Source organism: Meles meles, chromosome 20 (assembly GCF_922984935.1).
Source record: "Meles meles chromosome 20, mMelMel3.1 paternal haplotype, whole genome shotgun sequence".
NCBI classification, from domain to species: domain Eukaryota; kingdom Metazoa; phylum Chordata; class Mammalia; order Carnivora; family Mustelidae; genus Meles; species Meles meles.
This window is the reverse complement of record NC_060085.1, coordinates 16,115,007-16,128,792: the sequence shown is the minus strand read 5'-3', so window position 1 is coordinate 16,128,792 and position 13,786 is coordinate 16,115,007.

Genomic DNA, 13,786 nt, shown 5'->3' with positions numbered 1-13,786 from the left:
CCTGGAATGATGCTGGGCACATGGGAGGCCCCCTCCCCCCAGAATGCTTGGTAAATACATCAGAAAAGGGACTTACGGGCATCGTCGTCGATAGGGGGACAAAATTCATTGGACTTAACCGTGACCCAAATTTGGAGAGACAAAGAGGAGGCTGTATTATTTATTACCCTGGTGATTTTGTGTGTCCCTGCAAACCTTCTGTAGGGCTTGTCAATTACCCGGGACAAGTGTTTGATCTGCATCATATATTCTCTATCTCTAGTCAAGAGTATGACTGTTCATAAATGTGTGTGTATTTGAATGCATAAAGGATATTTGATGGAAGAATATCTGTTTGCATGCATGCATGTTTATTTTTTATATAGGCGAATTGTGGGATAAAGGGCATTCGCAAACCCCTAATCCAAGAGACTGCGAGAAGTCAGCGGTGCCCAGCCTGACTGAGAATTACCAAGGGGCCCGTGAGGCAAAGGGCCCCCGCCTTTAGACAGAGCCCTGCTTATTTTGCAGTTAACTGAAAGGGCCTTTCTGTCGCTTTTGCTTGGCTGCGGGGAATGTCCCTGCACACAAAGCTGTGTGTGTCCCAAAGCTGGAGGGCCACTTCAGGGAGAGCTCTGAAAAGAATCTTTATACATCAGTCGAACAGAAGGATGAAGAATTAAGAACCCAGGTTCCTCGGAGCTCTTTCCATTCCCCCGATGCCCTGAGCCGGCCAGGAGACCTTGGCGGCCCCCCACCCACCCCCACCAAATCTGTTTCCCGGAACTCAGGCTGCTCTGGCCTCGGGTTTCACTGTGGAATTGCCCCGCGGATGGAGAGAAATAGACATGATGAAGGCCTTTTTCTGGTGCTTTCAGTCATGATCATCTGCCTTGGAATGCCGCCCAGGCCAGACCCAGATATTCGGACCATGACCTTGCCCTGTGCGGTGGCTGGAGCCCACCCTCCGCTGGTCTCAGGCCCGCACCCCGGTCCTTGCACCACACTGGAAGGCCCAGCTGCAGGCATGTGCCTGGCCTCAGGGCCCCATGTGGCTCCCACATACCCCCAGGGGAGAGGGGCCCCCACCCCTGGCCGTGGTCCAACCCCACCCAGCACCATCTGCTCTGGGTGCCGCCAAAGACGTTTCATAGGACACGGTGAACTGGAGTGCTCCTTTATGAATCAGCTCCGACGTCTGCTTCCTCTTTTTGACTTTTTAATAAATAATACACGCCTATAGCTTTGAATGCAAAAGGTGTCAATGAGCACCGAGTGAAAAGTCAGTGTCCTCCCTCCCACGGAGCCCCAGCCCACGGGTGGCCCCTCCAGAGACAGCCGCCTTGTGACCAAAGTACACTGGCACGACGTCCACATCTTCCTGTCTTCCTTTTCTGTGACACAGAAAGTTCCACTGCCCTGCCCCTTGCCTTGTGCCCTCGACAGGGCCCTTGAAAACCTTTTCACATCACTTTGCACGCAGCTAGCTGCCTCGTTCTTTCAGAAGCCTGATGCTTCTCTCTCTGGCTGAGTCATGGACTTTTTAAACCCATCCCCGAGTCACAGACTCGGGTTGTTCTGTCCACACTCTTGCCAGTCCACACACGGCAGCAACGGCTCACTCGCACACCACGTCACACCTGCGCAGGCGTGTCTGCGGGAAACGCAGGAGGCAGGCGTGTTCCCGAAAACTCCACCGTGCTGCGGAAATGACTGGTTGCCTGGATCTCTTCACTGACCCCAAGGAAGTCTGCACCTGCCTGGCACCACTCTCAAGTCCAGAGATGTGACATGTTGAATCCCCTTAAAGGCTAATCAGAGACGTCCTTTGTATTGAAGAGGAAACTGAGGCACAGAGGAGTTAAGTTCTGCCACGGGCAGGCAGTGGACCGGGGATGGATACCAGGCAGCCCGGCATTGTGCCAGACCACCTGTCATGACATGATCGCCTGAGTGCTTGCTCGGCTACCAAAGCCCCTGCAGCTGCCTCCAGTGTGTGTGTGTCAGCGGATGTCTGCCTCCCCAGTCTGCAGGGCAACCACGTCTTCTGTTCCCAGCACCGCTGTGTGCTCAGGGGAGGCTGGGCTGCAAGCTCCCTGAGGGCCGGGACCAGGTCTTCCTGTTCTACCTGGGGTCCCGCACACTGTTCAATGAATTATTACTGAATGAATGGGGATCATCCTGAGTAATGAGGATGCCAATCAGAGCTGGCCGTCCTGGGGTGCTAAGAGCTCGCATAAATTACCTCCTTGAATTTTCACAACAGCTCAGAGGGGAATCCCCTTACAATGTCCACTTTACAGATAGAGAAACAGAGGCTCACGGGGCAAGCACCATTCCGAAAGAGGAAGGAGTCAGAAAATGAGGTTGAGGTGAATGGCCAGGAAGGCAGGAAGAGAAGAGAAGAAAGAGCATCTGGGAAATTGAGAGAGGAAGGTGGAAACATGTCTACGCGCCGTGCCACGGGAGGTCATTGGCAGGGCCAGCTTCCATGGCGAGCGGCACGACTTCCCCCGGGGTTCGTGGTCTGGGCCTGCATCTGTTTTATGTGGGTAATAAGAAGTGGGTAATTCCAGAAGGGCAGAGGATGTGGGGAGGTTCGTGCTACCTTTGTAAAGCAACACCAAGAAGGAAGACGTGCCCGTGACATTTTCATTAATCGGCGTGGTTGGCGTGGTTGGGTGTGAGCTCAGAAGAGGCACCTCTCCACTGGAGGGAAGCCCGGGGAGGAGCCTAGAAACTTCCGAGGAGTCAGACTGAGGGTCTGGGTACAAAGCAATGCCCCGATCTGTGACCTGGGAGAGGTCTGGAGACAGGAGGGAAGAATGCCCTGTTTATTTTCACCTGCCTCCTTTCATGCTGGCTGACATCTTCATGCCACTCTGTCCCCTCCTTTTGGCCTCTGCCAAACATGCAGCCCTAAGGCCACAGCTCTACGTCAAGCTCAGTCAGTCCAGCACAGCCCACCTATGAGGACCTCAAAAGGGGAAATACTGGGAAACAGAAAGTACTCACGGTTCTCAAAGTCTGTTTAAAAAAAAAAAAACCACCAAAAAAAAAAAAAACCCCACACAGAAAAAACACCCAAACATGAAAAAGATTTGCTCCATGGTCTCTGAGAGATGTGGATGGACCATAAGGCATAGCGGGCGTCCACAGGGCACTCGCCACATCTGAGGGCTGGTCAGAGTCACTATTTTTTTTTCTTGTCACAATAAATGAGCCTTTTGTGTTCAAAAGGATTTCATGGCTTGAGTTCCTCTGAGGACAGCCAAGCCTCATTGACGTGAGGGCACCTCACGGAAACTCCCGCTGCCGTGGGCTGGCAGGCCTGGGGGACCTTCACCCCAGCGGGCTGGCAGGCCTGGGTGGCAGGCCTGAGACAGCCAAGACGGCTGTCTCCCTCCCCCTCTCTCCTGGTCTAGGTGGTCCTCCCCGCAGGACCCAGGATAGAGGCCAAGCTGATGGCAGGGCTGGGAGAGGACCAGGCCTCTTGGGCCTCTGGCAGGCCCTCCCGACTCCTACCATAGGGGGCACGATTGCCTGATGCCCCAGAGACCACCCCTCCCCAGACTGCCCCCAGGCCCCTTCCTGCGAGCTTCCTCCTACCCCCACCCCACAGGTGTCTTTGACCTGAGGACTCCTTCGAGCAGCAGTCTCAAGCCTCCTTTCCTTCTCTCCCTCATATGGGTCACTGTGGGGGTTTTCTCGCCCTCCTCCATCTCCCTCCCCGTTCTCTCACACAGATGTTTTTCCCCCAGTAAATCCCTTACACATCCCGTCTTGGTATTGGCTCCTGCGAGGATCCAAACGGACATACCCGGAGCTTCTAGAAACTGATGGGAGTTCAGCCCACGGCGCCGGCCGTCACTACCTGGAGGGTGAGATCCATCTTCAACAGTCTTAAGCTAATGCCCGGCTGTAACTGGGGTCATCGCTCTGTCCCCTTCTAGAAGAGACGCAGACTCCCTCACGAGAGGCGCACACTGCACCCCAGGCACTTTTTTTTTTTTTTTTAAGATTTTATGTATTTATTTGACAGACAGAGATCACAGGTAGGCAGACAGGCAGCCGGAAAGAGAGGAAGGAAAGCAGGCTCCCTGCTGAGCAGAGAGCCCGACGCGGGGCTCGATCCCAGGACCCTGAGATCATGACCTGAGCCGAAGGCAGAGGCTTTAACCTGCTGAGCCACCCAGGCGCCCCACCCCAGGCGTTCTTGATGCCTGCTGCAGAGGGAGCACAGAGCCGCAGCCCGTCTCAGTCCCACCCACTTGAGCAACTTTGTTTCTCTGCCCCAGGTGCCTTGGCGGCCTGGCGATCCCCACATGCAAGGGTGAGGGGACCTGCTACGTCACGTTCATACGCAGAGGGCGCTGGGGCGCGGTGGGCAACTCCTCATCCCCTTCGCCGGGGGATGTGACACTGGCGACCCTAACCAGTGACCCGGGGTTCTGTGGTGAGTTCAGAGGGCAGGGAAGGGGAGAGGAAGGAGAGTGCAGGGGTGGGTTGGGGAGGCAGTAGGGTCATTTTACCACTTACCCTGAAACCGGTGCTGTCTTTATCTACTACATGGGTCGTAAAGTCCCATTGCCACTGCCCTCTCAGAAAGGCTGGCCCACCAGATCCCTCCTCAAGGAGAGGTGTGGGCCCCGGAGAAGGAGGTTAGAGAAAGCAGCCGGGAGAGAAGAGCTGGAGGCCCGTGCTGGGTTGAACAGTGTTCCCCCCGAAAAGTCATGCCCTTCCTGGAGCCTCATAAGGGAACCATGTTTGGAAACAGGGGTGTTTGCAGACATAACCAGTTAAGGAGGTCTCGTGGGATGAGGGCGGGTCCTAGGCCCGGTATGCCCTGTGTCTTGATACCAAGAGACACAGAGACTCAGAGACACAGGAGGAGAATGCCCGGTGACAATGGGCCCAGCTTTGTACAATGTAGCCGCAAAGCCAAGTGTGGCAAAGGACACTAGAGGCCCCAGAAGCTGGAAGAGGCAAGAGAGGACTCCCCGCTAGAACCTTGGGTGGGGGGAGTGGGGCCCTGCCCACATCCTTGCTTATGGACTTCCTGTCCCCAGACCGGTGGGAGAAGAGATCTCTGTTGTTTAAACCATGCAGGGTGTGGCACGTGGCTGTGGGACTTCCTCAGCCTCAGAGAGGCTCCCCTTCAGCCAGCCCCCTCCTGAATATTCAGAGACACCCCGCCTCCCCCATCCCCAGCCCCCAGGATAGCCTGTCGTTCATTCATTCAACAAACGGTTATTGAGTACCTACTCAGCGCCCGGCCCTGTGCTCTGGGATCTGGGCTGGGGATGCCTTGGGAAGTAAAGGACACGGGCCGGCTGTCTCCCCGCGCAGTGTCTGGGCTAACGGGAAACAGGTGCACACGGAACAATCACACGCATGAATGGGGAATTGCCAGCGGCAGAAAGTACTGGGAAAGAGAACACGTTCCTAGGGGCGCAGGAGGGCAGGAGGGACAAGGCTTGGCTGAGGAGTGGGTAGTCGAGGAGCAATTCTGTGAGAATTGTGCTGTGAGGCAGGGAGGGGCTCCCCGGGCCAGGAACTGAGAGAGGGTGTGGCCACTCAGGGCAGAAGGAAGGAGAGCTGGGAGCAGGAGGCAGGGCCCCCCCAGGGCTGATCAGGGCTTCTGGATTTACTTTAAATCCAGTGAGAAACACTCCCAGTTAAACCTTCATCCCAGTTATTCTCACAAATGGATTTTAAAAAATTTTTATTTTAAAGTAATTTCTACCCCCAACGTGGAGCTCAAACGTGCAACTCTGAGATCAAGATTCACACGCTATGGTGCCCTGGTGGCTCAGTCCGTTAAGCGTCTGCCTTTGGCTCAGGTCATGATCCCGGGGTCCTGGGATCGAGCGCCACACCAGGCACCCTGCTCAGCGGGAGTCTGCTTCTCCCCCTCCTACCCACTCCAGCTCTCTGTCGCTATCTCTGTCTCTGTCTCTCTCAAATAAAAATTAATTAATTAATTTAAAAAAAAGAGTCACATGCTTCACTGACGGAGCCGGCCAGGTACACCTCCCACAAATGCATTTTTAAATGGGGAGGCGTGGATGAGGCCATGGTGAGATGCTGTCATCTCCTGGGGAACAGTGGGTCACTGGCTGGGAATGTGCCCTCTCACCCCCCACCCTTACAAACATGTACGTACAGACCTCACACTAAGCCTATATTGAAAAACAGGCTCACATCTGGTTTCCAAATTGAGAGGAAAATGAAGGGAAGCAGAGGTGGGGGGGTAACCCTTTTGCATTTTACAGTCATCCCAACCCAAGAAGTCAGCCCTCAGGTGGGGCATGGCAGCTCCATATTTGTGGATGCCCACACACCCTGAATGGCCTTGCATGGGCAGTTTTTAGAGAAAAACATTCTGTGGGTCTTGTCTCTCTCTCAGGGCTGTTCTGGATCCCGGAGGCCCTGCTGCTCTTGTGTCTGTGGGTGTCTCTTCTCTGTCCGGTCAATGGGAATCTGGGAGGAAGCCTGGAGAGTGGGGGGTAGGCAAGAAGGTGCACGTGTGGCAAGGGGAGGGGAGGGGCAGGAAGAGTCAAAGCCCGGGTCATCCCAGCATAGACCCATGAGTCTCATGAACCCCAAGCAGGGCATATACAAAGAAAACTGCATTGAGGCACATACAGCTCAAATTGCTGAAATAGAGTTAAAGAGACAATCTTAAAAGTAGGCAAAGGAAAAAGGGCATCTTCAACAAAACAACAAAAACATTTTCATCAGAAACAGCCAACCAGAGGCCCATGGAATGGGATCTAAAATGTTGAAAGAAACACACGCCAACCAAGAAATCTCTAGTGAAAGTACAAAGAAAACCAGTGGGGGCGGGGGGTGGGCAGAGGAAGAAGCAGACTCCCCACGGAGCAGGGAGCCCGACAAGGGACTCCATCCCCAGAACCTGGGGATCATGACCTGTGCCGAAGGCAGATGCTTAACCAACTGAGCCACCCAGGCACCCTAAAAAAATTTCTTTAAAGACTGTTGGCCGTTTAGGGACACCTAAACAGACCTTCGGCTCAGGTCATGATCTCAGGCTCCTGGGATCAAGCCCCGCATCGGGCTCTCTGTTCAGTGGGGAGCCTGCTTCCCCTCTCTCTCTGCCTGCCTCTCTGCCTACTTGTGATCTCTCTCTCTCTGTGTCAAATAAATAAATAAATAAAATCTTTTAAAAATATATAAATAAATAAAGGCTGTTGGCCCTTTAAAACAAAAATAATAAGCAATTTACATGGGATTTATTGCATATAGAGAAAAAGTATTTAGTAGCAGCTCAAAGGACAGGAAGAGCAGTTCAATTTGCACGCTGTGAAGCAGTACAATATAAACTGAAGGAAGACTATTACCAGTTATATCTGTGTGCTGAAATGTCTAAAATAACCATTAAAATAATACAAAGAAATATGATATCTATTTGATACTCATGACAACTGGGTAGACCATTGTGGGCAGACAATTACTATCCAATTTAAGAAAGATAAAGAGACTCAGGCTTGGAGAGTCTAAAGTTTTGCCCAAGGTGGCCGTATAGGAAATATGTACCCTAGAGCTCAACCCAAGTTTTGGACCCTCCAAGCCTCTCCCATCATTCCATGAGTCAAGAAACTTTCTCCATACAGAGCCAGATGATAAATTATTTTAGGCTCTATGAGCCATAGGATTTCTGTCACAGCTTCTCAACTTTTTGCAAAAGCAGCCACAGACAAATATATACACAATTCAGCGCGGCAAGTGTTCCAATAAAACTTTATTTATAAAAATAGGCGGTGGGCCATATTTGGCCAATGGGCCAATCTCTGCATGATTTCACCATCCGGTGGTTTTTAGTTGTGGCCCACAAAGAGGGTCCGGAACAACAGACAGTCAACTGGCTGTCCCCACCTTCCTCCCCTTCTTGGTTCCCTTGGGCTCTGGCTCCAACATTATGGTAAAGAGAACACTTAGCTCCTTTTCATTTCTGCCCCAGGGGAAATATCCAAGTAAAGGCCAGCTACTTCTGAGCCCCGATTACGGCATCACATTGTGCTCCCTCAACTTTCCTTCTTTCTAGGCTTAAAATAAATGATGGAGCTTCCTCCAACAGCTCCTCATTCCCTTCTCACAGCTGTCTCCACATGGCATTTTGCTTTGAAGCTCCCTCCCCAGCAGGCTTCCTGCCCTTGGGCTAAGCCTGGTTCTTAGGATCAAAACTAGGTTTGTGACAGACTGTTGGCTCCAGGAGTGCCCCGTGATGAACCCTCCACCCCAAGCTTGTGGTAGCCCTGGCCAGAGGGGCCAGAACTGAAGCCTTAGCCTTAGCCCTCACCAAGAGGCTGTAGGAAATCATCCAAATGTTATGCTTTTGTTCCCTGCCAAGAAATCCACAGACTGTCATTTTGGGCTATGCAGGAGTTTTCAATTTACAAAATATCCCCAGACTATTTTCAGCAGTCTTCCCGCCCAGGACACCCATCTCATCTACCAGCTGGCATCTATCAGCTGACCAGCTGACTCGCTGGGTCAATTTTGTAATTAAGGAAATCAAAGTCTTGGATGTCCTTAACATATTTATATGAATCAGAAAAACTGCCTCCTCTGGGCATTCATAGTCCTATGGCATATGGCTTGGCCACTTGGCCCCTGACTAGATACCTTTGTGCAGTCTACAACCTATACCACCATACCTGCAACCTTATAGAAGAGGCAGCATAGGCATTTTAACTCGTTCCACTCTCCCAGAAGAAAAAAAAATAGGTGGGCACCTTTGTGGCTGGTCTCTAGGAGCAATCCTACCACCCAAATGCTGGATTGTTAGGCCATTCCCAGACTGCCCCATAGAAGCCTCTCCACATGCCATGCAGGGTGAGATGCACTCTTCCAACCCACTTCAGCGATCATACTCCAGTGGAATGGACCTGTTGCCAGGGGCGTGGGGAGGGAGGGAAGTGTAGGGAGCTAGTGTGTGCTAAGCACTTGCTCTGTACCAGAGCCCACTCCTCATGCCCCCTAGCCTGGTGGTCGCCCTGTGGATGGGGCGGGCTGGGGGGTGTGGAATCGTGAGGGGGTGGATGGAGCCCAGGGCCAGGCTGGGTGGGTCACGATTAGCTTTTTTGTTTTTATATTCGGCGTTATACACTTTCCAAAAAGTAAACATTTGAGGAAACATTCATAAAAAGCGCATGTCCCAAGGGTACAACACCATTAATTCCCATAAACTCTGCGATCAGCCCCCAGATCGTGAGACAGGACTCAAGAACACTCACCTCTGGACACTGACGGGTGGGTGACACCTCCAAGCCTCAGTTTGCTCATTTGTAAAGTGGGGTCCTGCTTGTTGAGACCCCCACAGGGTGAGGATTAAATGGGATAAAGCATGTAATTGTGAGAGTACTGGCTAATTCGAAGCCGTTTCACGTACCTTAGACTCCCCAGGACAACGTCAAGGCTGAAACTGTTACCCTGTCCCGTAGGGGAGGACACGAGCCGCAGGAAGGGTGAGTCACCTGCCAAGCTCTCAGGGTCAGGAAACCAGGAGCTGGGCCTCCAGCCGAGCCGAGTTCCAGAGTCCTTTGCCTCACCTGCGGGGCCAGCTGTCCGGTTGTGTCTGGTACAAAATCAATGGTGGAGACACACTGGCCACTCCGAGTGTGTCCTGATCATTATTACTTGCTTTTATGAACAATACGGAGGGCTTCCACCACAGGTGGGTGCTGTCGGAGGAGGGCAGCCCGCACAATTTGACGGCTTGGGGGATGGTGGCCCACGTGAGACCTGGGGAGGATGGGGGGGGACTTTGTGTGTCATGGTCCACCGTGGCCCCTACCTCGGCCACTTCCTTGACTGACATCTGTGACCTGGACCCCTTCTCATGACTAAACGGCCTTCCCCACGGCCCCCTAGTCACATGGCTGCGAGGCTAGTCCCCTATCAGGCAAAAATAAATGTCCGGGGCGCCCTCCCCCAGAGCAGGCCCTTGGCTGTGTGGTGAATGTATGTGTTGTGTGTTTTGTGTGTGTGATGTGTGTATGTGGTGTGTGCGCTGCGTGTGTGTAGTGTGGGTGTGTATGTCCGTGTGTATGTGTGTGCACGTGGTATGTGGGGTATGTGTGTGTGGTGTGTGTGTGGGGGGTGGTGTGTGGTGTGTGTATGTGTACATGCGGTATGTGGTCTGTTTGTATGTGGTGTGTGTATGTATGTGTGTGTGGTGTGGTACTTGGTCTGTGTGTATGTGGTGTGTGTATGTGTGTACATGCGGTATGTGGTCTGTTTGTACGTGGTGTGTGTGTGGTGTGGTATTTGGTCTGTGTGTATGTGGTATGTGTGTGTGGTGTGGTGTGAGTGTGTGTGTGGGTGTGTGTGTGGTGTGGGGGGTGTGGTATGTGGTGTGGTGTGGTGTGAGTGTGTGGTGTGGTGTGAGTGTGTGTGTGTGTAGGTGGAGGCAGGGTGTGGGCTGAGGCGTCTGGCTCCAGAAGAAAACACAGTCACACACTCAGGGATGTGCCACATTTCCACACCGAATGAACAACCGTGACCCTTCTGAAGCAGGAATCTGAAGAATTTCCCAGGTTCCCCGCAGGGCATCTGAGAAGCCTGCCTTTCTCTACCTCTCAAAATGCCCCACATCCTCCAAACCAACAGAACATTCCAAATGGCCTCCACAAATGTACGTGTGAGTTCCCCAGGGGGACTTGGGGACCAACCTTTGCGGGAAAAATCGGCCACGCACAGGATGGCACGTGGCAGGTCTGTGATATCACGTACTTCCGTGGAGCGAGGCCCGGGCAGGGGGCAGAGCGGGCCTCGGCAGGGCAGGGGAGGGATGGGTCTGTGATGGCAAGCACACAGCTGGCAGTTCTCCCCAACAGAGAGGACAAGGAGAGTTGTCCCCCAGGAGAGGTCTGGAAGCTTCAAAGATACAGAAGATCAGGAAGAAGCGCACCGATGGGCAAGAGTTTGGGGGTGAAGACTGCTCGGGGCGGGGAGGCAGCTAGCTGCCCACCACGCTCTTGGGTGTCCCCCTCCCCCCAGGCAGGGTGGCAGCCAGGAAGTGGCTGCAGCCAGGACCATGATTCCCAGCTCCCTGGAGGCCAGGAGAGAGTGGACGGAAGAGATCTATGCCCCTTCCAGACCTGGCACGTAAACGCCTCCCTGGGAAACGCCATCCCTCTCTCCCCTCTTCCCTGCAGGCCGGATGTCAATGTCCTGGGTGACCTTGAGAGCCAGGCGTTGAACCTGATGGAGGCTGCCTCCCCCTGGGTCCCTCCGTGAAGCTCCACCCGCGGTGGAACAGAGCTCGTACCCTGTTCCTTCTCCAGAGGATTAGATTTCTGGGAATGAGAAAGAAGGTTTGCTGTGAGACCGTGGAGGTTTAGGGCTTTAGATGTTATACTTAGATGATCAGTTAGCTGATACCTAAAATTTGTTATCGCTGAAGATGAAAAGCAGACAAGCAAGATAACCAGCAGGCAAGCCAGGTGTCTGTGCTCAGGCGGAGTGGGGCAGGCGGTAATGAGGTAACAGGAAGCGAAGAGGTCTGGTACACACTCTCCGAGGGGCACCTAGGAGGTCTACTGTGTTCACGGAGATGTTTGCTCATCACTTAGCTTGTTTTGACCAGGATGGAAATGGTAATCGCCATGTCCAAGTCCCACAGGCTGGGGGGCTTACATACAACAGAAATGTACTCCTCTGGGCTCTGGAAACAGAAGCCTGAGACCGGGGTGCCACCGTGGCCGAGCTCCAGTGAGAGCACCCTTTCTGGGTTGCAGACTGCTGAGCTCTCCTTGTCCCCCACCATGAACCCCTCCACCTCCCCCACCAGAAAGCAGGGACGGGAGCCTAGCGGCTAGCTCTCTGAGACTCCTCTGAGGGCACTGCCGCCACTTACGGCGGCCCCACCCTCGTGACCCCATCAGACCCCATCACTTCCCAGAGGTCCACCTCCTAGCACCATTACTTGGTAAGGAGTAGGCTTTCAACATACAAATTTGTGGGGGACATAAAGATTCAGTTCATAATAGAAGACGTGGGGACGCCTGGGTGGCTCAGTTAAGCATCTGCCTTTGGCTCAGGTCAAGATCGCAGGGTCCTGGGATCGAGTCCTGCATTGGGCTCCCTGCTCAGCGGGGAGCCTGCTTCTCCCTCTCCCTCTGCCGCTCCCTCCCCCTCACCGTCATGCTCGCTCACTCTCTCTCATGTTCCCTCTCTCTCGCTCTCTTTCCAATAAAGTCTTAAAAAAATAAAAAACCAAGAAAACCAAGATGTTAACTGACAGCTAAGGGGTTAATCGGTAGGGAACACTGGAAGTATATGGTGACACTTGGCTCAGGCCCGGCTTCTCAGCTGCTTCTCCCAGCCTGTTTCTGCACAGCCGCCGCCCCGCTGTCCCCCCACTGACAGCGAGCCCCCTCGGGCCCACCCTGGCTCTGCTTCTAGGGGCTGCCTGCCTTTTCCTGAGGAGTGACACGCCAGATGCAGTCAATGACATCACTCCTTGGGTCGTCCTGCCTCGCCGATTAACCCCACGGTGTTCAGTACCCCTCGCACCCCCCCATGCTCCCCGTCACCTCCCCATCCGAGGAAGCAGAATCCCTCCCCAGGACATGGTTCTCTCCCTGTCCCATGGGTAGCCCACGGGGTGTGGTGGTGGTGGGGGGTTCTCCGGAAGGAGCCAGGGCCAGCCAAGGTCAGTGATCCCTTCCGTTGTGTGTGGAAATAAGCTGGGGAAGGTGGTGACCTCGGCCACCGCGAGGCCTGCCCAGGCCAGGTCTCCCCGACTTCCTTCCTTGGGATTTTCCTAACAGTGTGTGGGGTTGAGCAAAGTCGACTCCCTGACTTCTAGGTCCCAGTGATGGGGCCCAAAGGCGGCTCCATCTGCCTGCCAGAGGTGATGGCCCTTTGGAGAGGTCAGTGCCAGGTTCAGACTGAGCCCAGACCTCGCAGTGGGCCCTCGCTGAGTTGAGTGCCTTGGGACACCTGGGATACGCTGTGCACCCACAGTGGGCTGACCTCCCCGGCCACAGGTCAGGAAGTGTGGGCTGCATGGTTTCTAGGGGGCCCTGGGTCCATGGGAGAGAAAAACAGGACTGTCTTTGAAAATCCAGGAGGTGTATGGGCCAGCTTGCGTACAGGCTTTTGGGCAGCGGTGTGGTGAGCAGGGTCAGAGTCCTGGCTCTCAGGTGTGAGATGAGCGAGGCCCCTCCAGTGGTAAAGCTCGTAGAACAGGGCCTGCCACATAATCAGCTCACAGCAAGTAGTAAGTGTTATCACTGCTGATATTGGGGGATCCCAGACCATGGCTCCTACATCCTGGGTATCCGGGCCAGGCAACGCTCTTGCAGAGTCCCAGTGAGAACGGGAATTTAAGTTCAGGGCTTGAGGCTGGGGGGGGTGAGTCCGATGTGCTGGGTCCCCGGCCAGCTGGGTGACTTCAGCGGGCCTGGTCACCACCTCCCCCGCAGGGCCTCACGATCCATGCGCGCCTCCCCTGGGCGGGCAGGCCCAGAGGTACGATGGAAGCCTGGAGGGGCCCCACCCTTGGATCTGGGCCTCTGCCTCCAGGGCTGGACTTTCTCCTTCCAGGCTCTCCCCTTCCCGCCAGCCCCAGCACTGCCCACCCTCCCACCCTTGGGGGATGCCCGCCTCACTCACTGTTGGTCATCCCAGATTCCAAACCCCAGACTCATGAGCTTGGACCACAGCCTTTAGCCGCCCACCCTTGGAGTGTCGGACCGGGATCCAGCCCATGAAGCAGATGTTTTCTGCTCCTCAGTCTCCGAGGGAGGAAGGGGAGAGCAAACTCTTCTCGTTT